The 15,845-nt window shown below is 42.9% G+C and overlaps 1 pseudogene; it reads right to left on the bottom strand.

Moving 5' to 3' along the window:
• Positions 1 to 1,001: 1,001 nt before the first annotated feature.
• Positions 1,002 to 8,298, bottom strand: LOC120401583 (annotated as a pseudogene).
• Positions 8,299 to 15,845: the final 7,547 nt, after the last annotated feature.

The raw sequence follows: 15,845 nt of genomic DNA, 5'->3' as shown, positions 1-15,845 counted from the left end.
AAGGTTAATGAACAGAACACTTGTTTGAACAAAAATTGTTGGATCTGCAGACAGCACCAGTCTCTACTGGGACAGGCAGAGCAGGAGTCATGATTTCAGAACAATTCACAGATATGTTGTCAGACTATCAGGCACAACATGGTGCATGGAAGAAATAGGCTGATTTCTGTTCAGCACACATTGAGGGTTATGAACAGTTATTTTTTGTGTATAGGGATTGTGTATGAATAAGACTATTATGTAGTGAATTTATTTATCACCAAGGGAGAGTCATGGTGGTGGGGTACTGGCCTAGTGGTTGGAGCAGAATCAGAAAAAGGACCTGGGGATTACAGTGTACAAGAAGCTGGATATGAATCAGCAGTGTGCCCTTGTTGCTAAGAAGACCAATGGCATATTGGGTTGTATTAGTAGGAGCATTGCCAGCAAATCGAGGGAAGTGATTATTCCCCTCTATTTGGCACAGGTGAGGCCACATGTGGACTATTGTCTTCAGTGTTGGTTCCCCCACTACAGAAGGGATGTGGACAAATTGGAGAGAGTCCAGCAGAGGGCAACGAAAATGATTAGTGGGCTGGGGCACATGACTTTCGAGGAGAGGCTGAGGGAACTGGGGTTATTTAGCCTGCAGAAGAGAGGAGTGACGGGGGATTTGATAGTAGCCTTCAACTACCTGAAGACGGGGTTCCAAAGAGGATGGAGCTCGGCTGTTCTCAGTGGTGGAAGATGACAGAACAAAAAAAGCAATGGTCTCAAGTTGCAGTGGGGGAGGTCTAGGTTGGATATTAAGAAACATGATTTCACTAGGAGGGTGGTGAAGCACTGGAACTAGTTACCTAGGGAGGTGGTGGAATCTCCTTCCTTAGAGGTTTTTAAGGTCAGGCTTGACAAAGCCCTGGCTGGGATTATTTAGTTGGTATTGGTCCTACTTTGAGCAGGGGATTGGACTAGATGATCTCCTGAGGTCTCTTCCAACCCTAATATTCTATGATTCCATGGTTCTATGGTGGGGTAATGAAATCTAGAAGACAGTCTAGCATGGTGTCTATAGTAAAAGGCAGCCAGCACAGGAGGTAGATTCCTACAGCTATACCAAGAGTTTTAGCTGCCTTTTTTTCCCTCTTTGATGCTCCTAAGTGTAGCCCAAATCCAGCACTCTTGTTCATGCTGCTTATCTGTCTAGCTTGTCTGTTTGCCACAATAAATATTTTCACATACAAAGTTATCATTATGAGGCAGGGGAAGAAGAAGAGAGGGAAGTTCAACCAGCCCCAGAGCTTGTTGAACAGCAGCTGGCATCTACCAAAACAGGGCATGTCTTGTAAGAAATGACCCAACTCTTCTTCAATTGCATTGGTATAGAGCAAGACAAAAGTATAAATCATGGGGACCCCCCACCCTATCGCTATATATACGCATGCCACTCTTACGGTAAACTTAATGGGGTAGAGCAAAGGATCACAGATAGCATAGTGACGATCAGTGGAAATAAAACACAGATGAAATATAGAGGTCAAACAAAAGACAGAGTCCAGAAAGGTATGCAGCCTACAAAAGTCATCTCCAAAATACCAGCAGCTCTCCACAGATCGGCTAGTGCTGAAGGGCAGCACCATTATCCACAGGAGGAGATCTGCAAGGGCCAGGGAGAGTAGTAAGAAGTTGGTGGGGGTATGTAGGGTTTTGAAGTGGGAGACTGTGTGAAAGTAGAATGAATTATATTGTAAAAATAAGAATGGATTAAAGAAATGTTGTATGTACCTTTAAGCAGAAATAAGAAATGTTGAAATACAGTTGCCAGGAAAAGAAACATTAGGCATAAACAATGGTGCTAATGGCGAAACATTAACAGAAGATGGGTAATAGTTAAGTAAGGAAATAAGATATGCATGCCTAGCCCAGGTAAACTTATCTGATTCTGCTTCCTTTGTTATCTTGTTAAGTTCTCACCCTTTTATCTGTATAAATAAGATAGTTTGTGTCTTGCATGGTACTCACATTATCTGAGTGTTATTGGCGGAGCACTGCGCTAATAAAAACAGAGTGGTCTGACAAATTGTGAGTCTTGATTCTAACTTTGACAATTTGGAGGTTCCACCGAGATGGCAACCGTCTTCACTGGGGCTGTGTGATTCCTGACTGTTTTTGTAGGATGACCGTGGCAGCCGGCACCTGGGCATTTGTCCCGAGCGGTCCTCCACCAGAACGGAAAGGTGCACGACCACAGTGAAGTCTACGCCATTGAACCTGTTGGTTCCCACTCTGTTCTGGTAGGGATCCCGGGATCTGACATCAGGAATCTGGTCAGGTAATTATTTCTGTGTTTTGTCTGGACTGAGGACTGTCCTGTCTCTGTGTCTATCCGTCCTCTCTGTGGAGTGTTTGAGTCTGGGTGCCGTCTCCGTCCGGGGATCGGCCGACCAAGGGGTTCCTGTCCCCGCGGTCTGAGTGAGTGAAATCTGCACAATCGCAGCCGCACCGCACCTTGGGTAAAACCCTTGCTGTGAAAGCAAGGGCGATTGAGGCAGTAGCCTGTGAGCTCCTTTTGTGTGTGCCACTGGGCATCGCTCTGACGAACCCGAATTTCCTTCTTGTGTGATTGGTGTGTAAAGTCCTCCTGTATGGGTAACCAGACATCTAAGTCGGGACAGTTCCCTAAAGGAACCCCGGCTCATTTTATGCATTTTAGGAAGGGTCCGGACTCCTGTAAATTTCTGGAAAAATGGTCTAGGCTAACTCAGGGGGATCCCAAAACTCAGTGGCCACTGTTAAAATCTTGGAACAAGACCGAGTGGATGTCTTAAAGGACAAACTCGGCCAACCTAAAACTAAATTGGCTAAAGAAGAGGTTAATTGTTTCATTCAGTGGTGGGAAGAGGCAAATCGTAGCTGGACAAAATAAAAAAAAAACTCGCCTCTCTCAAATATTAAAATAATAAGTTGAAAGCTTTATTAAAAGCCTCCTCTCCCACCACCAGACCGAGCGCTCCCCTTTACCCCGTTCTCAAAAACCCACCCCGGATCGATCCAACCCCCTTAATACTCCCATCTCATTGTAAAAAGGACAAAAAGCCCCTTGTTCTGTTCCCCTTTGTTGTCTGCCTCAAAAAAATGATTCTTTAGTGTTCCACTACCAATTCAGCAAAGAAGGTGAGTTCCTCAACTAGCCCCCACCCTTCCTGGTCCCTTTCCTTAAACATTTATTTCAAAATTGTGAAGTGACCACAATATCACTCACAAACAGTTCATAAAAAAAAAAAAAAAAAAAGCAGGATCGGGCCCAGAAAAGCAGGCAAGCAACAGATAAAGAAACTGAAAAACAGGTTGGAAGCCCTAAGGGCATAGTGTTGGCAGTAAGAAAAGCAGTAAGTGCAGGCATGAACCCCTGGAACAATACTTAAAATGGTGAAATCTGAGGTGATAAAGGTGTTATGTTGGGAGATAAAGGAGTGATTTAAGGAAAGAGAGTGAAAAGTTAACTCTACAAAGGCTGGAGAGAATTAAGCAGTTAAACTTTGTGAAATGTTAAAAAGGACCATGTTAAAGAGAGAGAATTCTTGGTTTCTTTGCAGCCATTCTGAAGGGAAAATGGGCCCTTTTCCAAAAGAATGCCTGTAAATAATCCAAATATATATAGAGCTATGTAAAAACAAAGCAGTGTAAAGGAATAGAAAATGTGTATGTATCTATTTGTCTGTGAAAATATGTAAAGTTCTAAGAAGCTAAACCAGCACATCTGGGTTGTAAAACTCCTGTTCTGTAGGTGTAAGATAAATTGGTTTTGTTTTTGTTTTTAATGCCACTAAAAATTCATTTGACTCTTAATTCAAAGTTGCAAAACTGACAGACCTTTTTTCAAGACACAGGTAATTAGTGTTGTTTGGCTTTGGGATTTAGCATTTAACCCTTAAGGGGTAACTTGATTCTTTATAAAATTTAAAATGTTTTTTTAAATAAAAACCAAGTCATGGCTGCAATAGGGCAGTCAAAATCAGGAGAATAGGGAGAGATTCTGGAGTCTTTTTGTTTGTTTGTTTCGGTTTTTTTGTAACAATAGCAGATAAGAGCTGTAGTGAAAGAAAAAAAAATTAACAGTGCCCCTCTGAAGCAACAGCAGAAGTGAGGTGCAAAAAAACAAAAAGAAGCAATGTTAAAAATACTGAGCCTTAAAATGGCTCTGTGTAATCAGACTGTCACTTTTGATAAGGGTACATGAAAACTCTGTAAGAAAAAAGAAACAGTTACATTGTATGTAAAAATTGATATGGCTAATGTTTAAAAAAAAAAGTTGTAGTATAGAAGGAATGCGCTTTTTCCCTAGGACATGTACAGTGTATATTGTAAAAAGGGGTAAAAGAAATACAAATGAAATATGCTACTGAATTAAAATCCTACTAGGGCTCCAAAAAGAGCAGCAATAGATTGTGTTTTCTTTTTCAGATCTCTGTTTGTTTTGTAAGCAGGAGTTGAAAGTGGAAAGAAATCAAAACTCTGGTGAAAGTTGATTGTGTCCCTTTTAAGACAGAGTCTCTGAGCTCTACTGATGGCTTTGAATCCAAAAGCCAAGTCTGTGTTGATGCAAATTACCTAACTGATAAAGGAAGGTGAAAACTGCCAGCACAAAAGAAATTGCCTAAATAAAAACAAAACATGGTATAACAAGATATCTTTAATAGATTTGACGCTAATGTTATTGTTAATATTAAACATTGAAATAAATGTAATGTTAGTAAGTACCCCTGTAACAACGTATAGTATGTATGATTTTTGGAAAAATCCTTTAAGGTAATATGGTAATGATGCTTCTCAGCTATTACCTGTGAATAAACTTAAAGCTCCACACAGCAGGAAAAACATTACAAACTTGGTCTGCTATATAAGAAGAAAAACTTTAGTTATTAAATTCATGAGGTGGTATACCTCAACAGTGGAATAATTTCCCCATAACCCTTAAAAAGTAAAATCCATTAAAACCTGGCCTGCCTATATTAAAAAAAAAAAAACCACAGGAAAATATGGGGGTAATTCCTCTGTTTTGCCTGCAATCAGCAAGGGTATTTGTAAAAGAAAGGAATATTTTAAGCAACAATCAATGCCACCCTGAAAGGGGTAGAAAAATGTTATTTTTGTCTTTCAGAACATCAGAAAAAGCTAATACCAGCTACAGAACAACCTATTACAGAAACAAATAAGTTAAAAAAAAAACATACTTCAATAGCTATGAAATGTACTGAAATGCAGATATTTAGAACATAAAATGTTTTGGGTAATATAAAAAAAAAGATAATTGTTTAATACCTATCAATATAACTGGATGCAGTATGTCTCCAGTACGGTAAGACAAAATTTGTTAAGTGAAGAAATTGTTGTTAAAATTGCACACCAACAGGCTCTGGAAGCAAAGATATGGAAAGTTAGCCCACTCCACAGATTGCACCTGGGATCCTTCTGGCTACCTCAGACCTCAAGCCAGTGGGCTGGGGAGGAAGGGAAACTATTGGACACTAGAGGTTGTACCAAGTGGACTCCTCAAAAGTGGGTATGCTTATCCATGCCTGTTGCTCCAAAGCCCTGTAGTAAAGGCATCTCACTAGGATCCTGTATGTGGGATACAATTAATAATTAGGCCAAAGTATTGTATAACGGGCAATGTGTGTGTTAATTCTTGGAAAGAAGTGTTTTAAAAGGATAAAAGTGTTAGCAACCCACCAGTAGACAAATGTACATGTAATGTAAGTACTGTGTTTACCAATAATCACATTTACTATTTGCCACAACCAAAAAGTCTCAGCTTACTGTAAGCACTGATTTAGCTGAGTTCTCTATCAGTCTTGGCATTAAATGGCAAACAGTTACCAATTATCTGTTTAAAAAGGTAAAAAGGTAACATAGTTCCTAAAAACAAACAAACAAAACAATGTGGGAAACAGAACCATGCATATTATCTGGATGGACTCCCACAACTACTGGCATACTAATGTTACTACCCCTAATTGTTTTTGGTTTTAAATTGCATGTGTTTAACTGAAATGTTTAAAATATGCTGGTGAATAAAACAAATGTATGCAAAGCTAGAGCCACAGGCCCAAATCACCTCCCAGTATTTTACTACATAAGAAGTGACACTGGCGATTCATAATCTTAGTGTCAAAAGGGGGATATGTAGGAGCTGGGACTTTATAATGTATAATTTGATTTCATCCTACCAGCCACCCTTTTTGAATAGCAGAAAGAAATGACCCTCTGGGACTATAAGATTCTGTTTTCCCATATGCATTACAAATTGGGCCTGGGTCTCAATGTAAATTGTCTTGGTTAATTGTAAAACTTAGCAAGGTTTAATTTGCAATGCCTTTTTGCTCAATATAAAATACTACTGTTTGTATTCTCAATCTGTTTGTGTGAATGAGGAATGAATGCATCAGGAAAAGATAAGGTGTGAAGGCCATTGTTATAGCCAGAGTCAAGGAAAGAAGCAAAAAGACAGGCACTGCTTACTACCCAGACGGCTGTTAAACTGTCTGGCATCCGCAGCATGAATACATGCTTTGCCGTGTAAGAATGCACCACCCCCAGCGAACCAATCATCACCTCAGGACCACGCAGAGTCAATTTTGACTCCAGAAGATGACGTAGAGGAACAGCCTGCAATACCTTACAATCTACGTTCTCGTAAGGGTTGCCAGAAGCAGACGACTACCTAAAGCAAGGCCCAAGAAAAAGCAGTAGTGAGCCTAGCGCCTGCTGCCTGGTGGACATAAAACTGTGACTACAGTTCCCTCAGTTGAGGTTGTCAGAACCAGAAGGGCCCTGCCTCCAACATGTGGTGCCTGTTCCTCGGCTGTTGGTGTCTGAAGGTCTGGGGAGTCCACAATGACAATTCTTTTATCCAGCAGCAAGTGTGGATAGCTCAGACCCTTAATATTTCTAAATGCTGGGTCTGCAGCCACATCCCAGCCCACTCTCAAACTGATGTTCCTGTCCTGGCTATCCCACTCAATTCCCCAGACCTCACTGGAGGACCTTGTCCGTTTAACACAATATGGAACAGTAATGACACCTGGGAAGAGACTATTGGCAGTTCCTTTAACCCCCTTGGGGGAGTAATACACCAGGCAAAAAAAAAAAAAAGGCTCCTGAGGTTAAAAGAAGTAGTTAAAATAATGGCAAATAAAACTGGAGAAAGTTTGAGCCCTGGCCAAAGAAACAGGGGCAATCCGACAGGTGGCCTCCAAAACCATCAGGCATTGTACATAGTGCTGGCGGCCAAAGGAGGGACCTGTGCTCTCATTGGAAAACAATGTTGTGTGTGTTTATACCTGACAATACCAATGAGGTAATAGATCACACTAGCCACTTAGAACAAATCACATATCTTCCCCATGAAGAGCCAAGTTCTTTATGGAAGTGGCTAAGTATTCTCTGGCATAGGAAACTGGTTGTTTCAGGGAGCCCTGACTATCCTGTTTGGAATCCTAATAATTTTTGTATGTTTTCAGTTAGTCTCCTGTTGTACCCAAAATTGTGTAAGGCATGCCACTCAGGTGACTGCCCCAGAACAGAGTGCTAATATGATAATTTTGAATATTGCTGATGAACAAAGATAAAGAACGGTTAATATGTGGAACCCAGTAAAATTTTGGTCATGGCGTGAGCTTGACCAAAAGGAGGGATTGTGAAAGTAGAATGAATTATATTGTAAAAATAAGAATGGATTAAAGAAATGTTGTATGTACCTTTAAGCAGAAATAAGAAATGTTGAAATACAGGTGCCAGGAAAAGAAACATTAGGCATAAACAATGGTGCTAATGGCGAAACATTAACAGAAGATGGGTAATAGTTAAGTAAGGAAATAAGATATGCATGCCTAGCCCAGGTAAACTTATCTGATGCTGCTTCCTTTGTTATCTTGTTAAGTTCTCACCCTTTTATCTGTATAAATAAGATAGTTTGTGTCTTGCATGTACTCACATTATCTGAGTGTTATTGGCGGAGCGCTGCGCTAATAAAAACAGAGTGGTCTGACAAATTGTGAGTCTTGATTCTAAAAACAGAGTGGTCTGACAAATTGTGAGTCTTGATTCTAAAAACAGAGTGGTCTGACAAATTGTGAGTCTTGATTCTAAAAACAGAGTGGTCTGACAAATTGTGAGTCTTGATTCTAACTTTGACAACTGCAATCACCACCATCAGATTCCCCATGTAGATGGCCATCTGGATGCCAAAGAGGTGAAGCGTTCATAGTACAATGGAGTGGACACCACTTCATTAGCACCTGGCTTTTGGACAGAGCTCATTTCTTCCTTACTAGCTGTCTCCACCTTCTCCAGCTCTTCCACACTTCCAATAAATGATTCGACTTTTAACGGAGATTCAGACAGTTTATCTTCTATGCGAAAAATAATAAGAAAGTAAGTTAGGCAAGAAAGAAAACCACATGTTTATTAATACAAATGAAAAAGGCCAGTTTTTTGATAATTTGCATATGACTTTTAAGGCATAGTTTTTCATATATATTTTCCCTTTACTTTCTCAGTCAAAAATATTTATTTATGCAATCGCTTGGAATGAATGAAGGAAATATAGTAAAGTTAAACCCAAAAGGAGATAGAGCAAAAATTGTGCCATAAAAGTATACTGAGTCCCAGTCTCTGCAAGCTGGGGTGTATGAATGGATCTTTACAGCTGACGCTATAAAATAACAAATTAGTTCTTGTGAATTTCCACTGGCAGGTTTCCTTAAAGTAGTTTTTGAGAAGTTTTCAATCGGTAATGAAAATAATTATTTTTATTGTGAGTCTAACTACAAACTGTTTGATTCTTATGGACAAATTATCTTTTCTTATGAAAATAGCTATGTCATATGGCAGATGAAAAATTCCAAAGGGCAAATTGTTCATTTTATATACTTTCAGTTAGAGATGAATGTAGAAAACCAGTATAAGACTGAAAATTCCACACTCAAGTAACCAACTGTAATGACTAATAGACTTCCTAAAACACTAGCACTACTTTTCTCCCATGTCATTGCTATGTAACTCCTTATTCAATAGGAAAAGTAACCATAATAAATATAGATGTACACATGAGAATTTTCAAAGAGTATTTTAATGAATCAGATAATTAACCAATATGATTTTAAACACACACATTAGTTATGTTTTTAAAAACTACATTATAATAGATGTATTTAAATATATACTTTCTGTTTGTTTTTTCCAAAATCACTTAGGTTGCAGCCAGAATTAGTTAATTTCTGAACAAACACACACAGAATGATACTGGATCTCTCTTAAGTTCAATAAAGTATAATTATAAAACTATGTTTATAAATCACTTGTACTGACAGTAAAACAGAATCACCTATTGTTGTCTCATGTGATCTATATTACAGTGAGTAGATCCCTCTTCTAGTAATGTATCAATTGGCATACCTGAGAGGTGGGAGATTAGTCAATGCCTTATATAATCCAGATGGAGAGATTGGTCCCCCTCAGATGAATAACATGCCTGAGGGAGTGCTCAAAACATTATTTGTACAAGAAAACATTATTGCTTTTAAAGAACAATGAGTCTTAAACACACTCATGCTCACTTGCCCATAAAATCTTTAGACCCCTTTCAGGGGACGCTGATGAGCTTTCACTTGGAAGGATCCTTCCATCCCCATTCTTCCCTGCAGGTTCCAGGCCCACTTTGACCTATCCTCCGCCATGCTCAAACAGGCTCCCAATATCCATCCCTTTTACCTCAAAATCCAAGCAACAAATCAGAATGCCCTAGGATCTTCCATATTTCCTGGTGAGAGTGTGCCTTGCCCTCAAACTCAGAAGTTCCTGGCAAACTGAGATTTTCCCATCACCCAGAAAAGGTGATTATTATAACCTTCCCTCCCCATAGACGTTCTGACAGTCTCTTGGTTTTATCTGACTCAGAGTAAGCTCCCAGTTCCACAAAATAGCCTGGTTTAATGTGACTCTAGACACTCTCCTCAAGACTATCCAGCAATGTGCTCCAGGCTTCCCACAACATAGCTGTGAATTTTAAAACAGGCTCCTGGCTCCCAGACAAAAGCCTTCATATTCATGAATCCCTTCCTGCTCCTGATGACAATTTCATAATCCCATCACTACTCACAAATCTGTCACAGACTCCCAAAAATACCTTTTCTCACCTGTAGTATCCTCACAATATCTGCTTCCTTGACCTGCAGCTCTAGGTTCTTTATGTGCTCCCTAAACAAGATCTTTGCCATTCTTCCTCCCTACGTCTGGTCTTCTTACTAACACGCCTTCAGTTGCACATAGCCTTTCTTCACCAGAACCCATCTCCCATTTCCTTGATGCTCCCTTGCCTCTCATTCCCTCTGCTCCTGCCAAGTGTTTTCCAAGTGCATTCTGTGCCAGAGCAAACAAAAGTGGGAAAGGAAGTGCAGAGGTCCCACAGAGAGATTGCCATGGCAAAGGTGGAAGGCACATCTTTTATGTGGATTTTTAAGAAGGGATTACGCTGAAGTTGGAGTCAGTTCTTATCTTTTTCAACTGGTACACATATTCCATGGCAGAACTCCAGAAGTGATGCTAGGTCCTCTACCTGAGTGGGAAAAAAATCTTCCCCAAAACTTTTTAAATAAAGACTACAAGGCCAAGGCCTTACAATTTTTTCAATGTCTTTTAAAATGTTACAGTTGTGTTTTAGCAACATTATGAAAACTTCTGTATAAAAAATTATAGTGAAAAAACTGTGAATTTTGCATAACTTTACAAACTGCTAGACAAAAAGATTGCTACAATGTCAATCCAAACAATGGACATTTTTATGTGTGTTCATCAAAAAAGTGTAGATAGATAGATAGGTAGATAGATTATCAAAGGTTTTTATGGGCTTATCAGATTACTAATATAGGATATATCTGTCTTTGTTGTTTTGTCATCTTCACTATTTTCATATTCTTCTAGGTTTTAATATAAAATGAATTCAAGGTCTCTTTCCAATTCCAAGTGTGAATGTATCTACATCAGAATAATAATCCTGTCTATCTATCTATCTATATGTAGGGACTACGGCATGGACAGTTACTTCTAATTGTTAGAATCAGGAGCCTGGAACCATGATCAGAGTCAGATGCCAACCCAAAGGTCAGATCCAGAGACGGAATCAGGAGTCATATCAAAGGTCAGAACTAGAGTCAGAGTGAGGAGTCAAGCCAGGGATGTGGAGCAAGGCAGGAAAGCGGAAACTAGGAACAGATGCAGAAGTGGGATAAGGAGGGCAAGAACCAGGCTGGACGACAGGGCTTAGGAATCAGGCAAGTATACAGAAACCATCAAGCAGCTATTCAGGGATTCATCTAGTTTCTCAGGCAACTTCCTGGACCTGTTTATGTAGTGTGTCCCAGCCAATCAGTGAGGCTGGATGACTCCCCCAGTCATGAGCTTTGTGGACAAGGCCTTTGTGAGCTAGAGCTTGGCCGGACTTCCACTGGCTCAGGTGAGTGGCTGGATGGCGTCCATGGTCTGAGCACAGGGGTTTGAGGTTTGCAAACTCTTACATCACCCCTCTCCTCTTCAAATATGTGGGCAGTGGTCTGGGTTTTCCATGGTGTTTTTTGTGGAAAGCTTTTACCAGATCAGGAGTCTTGATATTCTTGCCTGTTCCCAACAGCACTCTTCAGGACCATAGCCTTCCCAGTCTACACGATACCAGAGTCTACCTTGCCTGATTCTGGCACTGAGGATCTCATGGATGATATACTCACCCTGGTCTTAAAAACATACCAGCGGAGGGTGGGATGGTGTTTGGGAGTGGTGAGGGAATGGTGGGCTTCAGGAGTGATACATGGAAAATTGAGTGTATTTGGAGAGAATGAAGTAATTTCTGTTCAAAGGTAACTGGGTTAATTTGCCAGAAAATTCAATAGCTGCCAAGGGATTGATAACCAAATGCATGAAACGGCCTGTTCTTGTGTAGGTTTTTCATTAAGTGGCATACCTTCTGGCTTACCAGAAGTGTGGACCCCTCCTGTCGTTGATGATCCTTACATGGTTTCTTGGCATCCTCCAGGTGAACTTTTAGGTTATCTTGGGGGTGACATGTCTGTTGTGTCTAGTCTAGGGCTCCTGGGTTGTGGGAAGGTGTGGGTAGCTCTGGGGAGAACCCATAGTTTGAAATAAAAGGGTTTTGCCACATAGAAACGTGTTCTGCTTTGTACACAAACTTAGTACACAAACCATTGTATTCAAACACTGCCTGAGCTAGAAGCAAGGCCAATCATTCTGGTGGAGGTTTATGAAGCACCAAAAATACTGCTCTCAAATCTCATTGGTTCTCTCTACTTGACTATTTGTCTGAGGATGTTAGGCAGCAAAGAGGCAGGAGTGGGTGCCAGTGCAAAGGATGAAGTGTGCCATCTTTCTGAGGTGGTCCATTACTGTCTGAATTGTTGTGAACCCGCTGGACTCAGGCAGTTCACTTCAAAATCTAAGGCAGTAACTGTCTAGGATCCAGGTGGAGTCCTGAGGGATTGCAAAAGACTGAAGTGTTTATTGTGTGACACGTTGGAGTCAGGGCATACATTGCAAGAGGCCACATAGGCCTGCAATGTGGCTTGAATGTGAGGCCACCAGAAGACATGAGAGACTAGGAGCTGAGCTTTAAAGCAGCCAAACTGCCTGGTGGGAGTCATAACATATTTTTAGGGTTAGAGGCCTTGGAGGCCTGGTAGGAAAACATATATATGCCCTAATACATAGATTTCCCCATCTTGGACGTTGTGGGGTTCCTTACTTATGGCTTCCTGCTCATCAGGAGGGTGTTAGGGGGCTTATTCCTTCACCCTCTCACTTCCCTGGTCCTTCTCGCATGAACAGAGAGCAACAATACCCGAAGTCCAAAGGCGCAAACAATTAGATGTTTTTTGGGGTGAACTTCCAGCAAGCATGATTCCAGTTTCCTTCCTTAGGCCTGGTCTATACTAGGAGTTTATGTCGAATTTAGCAGAGTTAATTCGATTTAACCGTGCAACCGTCCACACCAGGAAGCTAATTAGTTCGACCGAGAGGGCTCTTTAGCTCGAATTCGGTACTCCACCCCGACGAGGGGAGTAGCGCTAAATTCGACATGGCTATGTTGAGTTAGTCTATGTGTGGACGGAAATCGACCTTAGTAGCTCCGGGAGCTATCCCACAGTGCACCACTGTGTTGACGCTCTGGACAGCAGTCCGAGCTCAGATGTTCTGATCAGCCATACAGGAAAAGCCCCGGGAAAATTTGAATTCCTTTTCCTGTCTGGCCATTTTGAATCTCAATTCCTGGTTGGACATCGGGGCGAGCTCAGCAGCACCGGCAGCAATGCAGAGCTCTCCAGCAGAGGAGTCCATGCAATCTCAGAGTAGAAAGAGGGCCCCAGCATGGACTGACCGGGAAGTCTTGGATCTGATCGCTGTGTGGGGCGATGAGTCTGTGCTTTCGGAGCTGCGCTCCAAAAAACGGAATGCAAAGACCTACGAGAAGGTCTCCAAAGCCATGGCACTCAGAGGATACAGCCGGGATGCAACAAAGTGCCACGTGAAAATCAAGGACCTGAGACAAGGCTACCAAAAAATCAAAGCGGCAAACGGACGCTCCGGAGCCCAGCCCCAGACATGCCGCTTCTACGAGGCACTGCATGCCATTCTCGGTGGGTCTGCCACCACTGCCCCACCAGTGACCGTGGACTCTGAGGATGGGATAGTGTCGACGGGCAGTTTCTCGGCGATGTTCGCGGATGGGGAAGATGAGGAAGGGTTTCTGGAGGACGAGGCAGGCAACAGCGCTTACAATACTGCTTTCCCCGACAGCCAGGATCTCTTCATCAGCCTCAGAGAGATCCCCTACCAACCCTCCCCGGCCGTTAACCCGGACTCTGAATCAGGGGAAGGATCAGTCGGTAAGTGCTATAAACATGTAAACATTTATTTTTTAAAAAACAGGAATAAAAACTATATGAAAAGAAGGTCAATACATATAGGGATCGAACAGAAATCCTCTTGGGACAGTTCCACGAAGCTCTCGTAGAGGTACTCGAAAAGCCTCCGCAGGAGGTTCCTGGGGAGAGGTGCCTTATTGGGTGCTCTGTGGAAGCACACTCTTCTGCGCCAGGCCATCCTGAGGTACAGTGGGAGCATTGCCTCGACCAGCATGGCAGCATAGGGCCCTGGTCTGTGCAGGGATTCACGCAGCATGCGCTCTCTGTCTCTCCTAGTGACCCGCCTCAGGGGGATCTTGCTCGGCGACTGCTGCATCTAATTAGGGGAATTACTGTAATGTTATTATTGTGAATGCTTGACTTTTCCTTTGCATAACAATGACCGTCGTTTAACAGCCACGTGGTGGAGGCTGCAGAGGGAAAGCATACAGGGATCTTTCCCGGGGACAGCCGCAAGGGGCTGGAACAGGGCCAGACTTTATGCTTTCCAGATTGCCTGCAGCAGGAGGGCACTGCTATCCATTAACTGTTAAGCAGCCTAAAGTTTACGGCATACCAGGCCTGGCTGCTACACGGATTCTGCTGTCCTGCCCTGCTTGTCCGATCTCCAGTGCAAGACCCCAGGCAATGAAAGCGAATGCCAAAAATTCAAACTTGTCCTGAGAGCACATGAGATAGGTGCCCTGTATGGTCTTGTTCACAGAAACTGAGTAGACTGTGTTCAGTGTTCGCAAACATGTATCTTTGCAAGGAAATCACTTCCTTTTTCCCATCACACAGCTGCGGCTCTTTCCCGAACTGCCCCGGCATCCCCCTCACAGAGGCTGGCGCAGATTAGGCGGCAAAAGAAAAAGACTCGGGACGAGATGTTCACTGAACTGATGGCCTGCTCCAGAGCCGAGGCGGCCCAGCAGAGCCAGTGGAGGGAGACCCTCTCTCAGCAGCAGCGCTCACACAGCAAACGGGAGGACAGGTGGCGGCAGGAAGACCAGCAGGCGACTCAAACGCTGCTTGGACTAATGAGGGAGCAAACGGACACGCTCCGGCGCCTTGTGGATGTTCTGCAGGACCGCAGGCAGGAGCAGAGAGCCCCCCTGAACTGTATCTGCAACCGCCCTCCCCCGCCACAAAGTCCTGTCCCCCCTCACCCAAAATCACAAGAAGGAGGGATGCTAGGGGCCGTGAAAACTGTCACTCCACCCCAGCAGAGCGCTCATGTACCAAACAGCTCTCATTCCCTAAAGTATGAGAATTGCTTCCCTTCCTGGCTCACCCGATCCAAAATCCCAGTTTCATCCCCCAACTGTGTAGTTGAGTATTAAAAATAGTTTGCTGTTCATTACTGTTTCCGTCATGTTTCTTTGCAGAAGACTTTGTGTGAAGGGGAGATAGGGGTTTGTTAATTGCATAGGACAGCCACCATTACCAGGGTACAGACATGGGGGCAGGATCAACAGCAGGTCACACACAGAGTGCAGTCACTAGGCACCCGGGTCACTCTGGGAGGTGTCTGCTGCCCCAGATCAGTCTGGGAGGTGTATGCTGTCCCAGGGTCTGAGCGCCTGGCATCCACAAATGGCAAGGCAGGCTGCCCTTACCATGCCCTTCCACCCTAGCCATGAACCTCTCCGATGCCCTTAGCCCCAGCCAGAGCCATCATCCCCCTACACCTACTCACCCTTCCCACACACCCCTCACCCCTTCCTGCAAACCCACCCCTTCCTGCACACCCTCCTGTAACCGTCCTCCCCCCAGAGACCACTGTAGGAGCAGGAGCCTGTCAGTCCTTGAGTGTAGAAGCGGTCTGTACATCACTGCACACCGTACCCACCATAGTAAAGAAAACTTTGTTAATTAAAAATGTTCCAATAACTTTAT

Source organism: Mauremys reevesii, linkage group 3, assembly GCF_016161935.1.
Source record: "Mauremys reevesii isolate NIE-2019 linkage group 3, ASM1616193v1, whole genome shotgun sequence".
Lineage (NCBI taxonomy): Eukaryota > Metazoa > Chordata > Testudines > Geoemydidae > Mauremys > Mauremys reevesii.
Note: the sequence above shows the minus strand (reverse complement) of the source record. Positions and strands in the feature narration are given on the sequence as shown.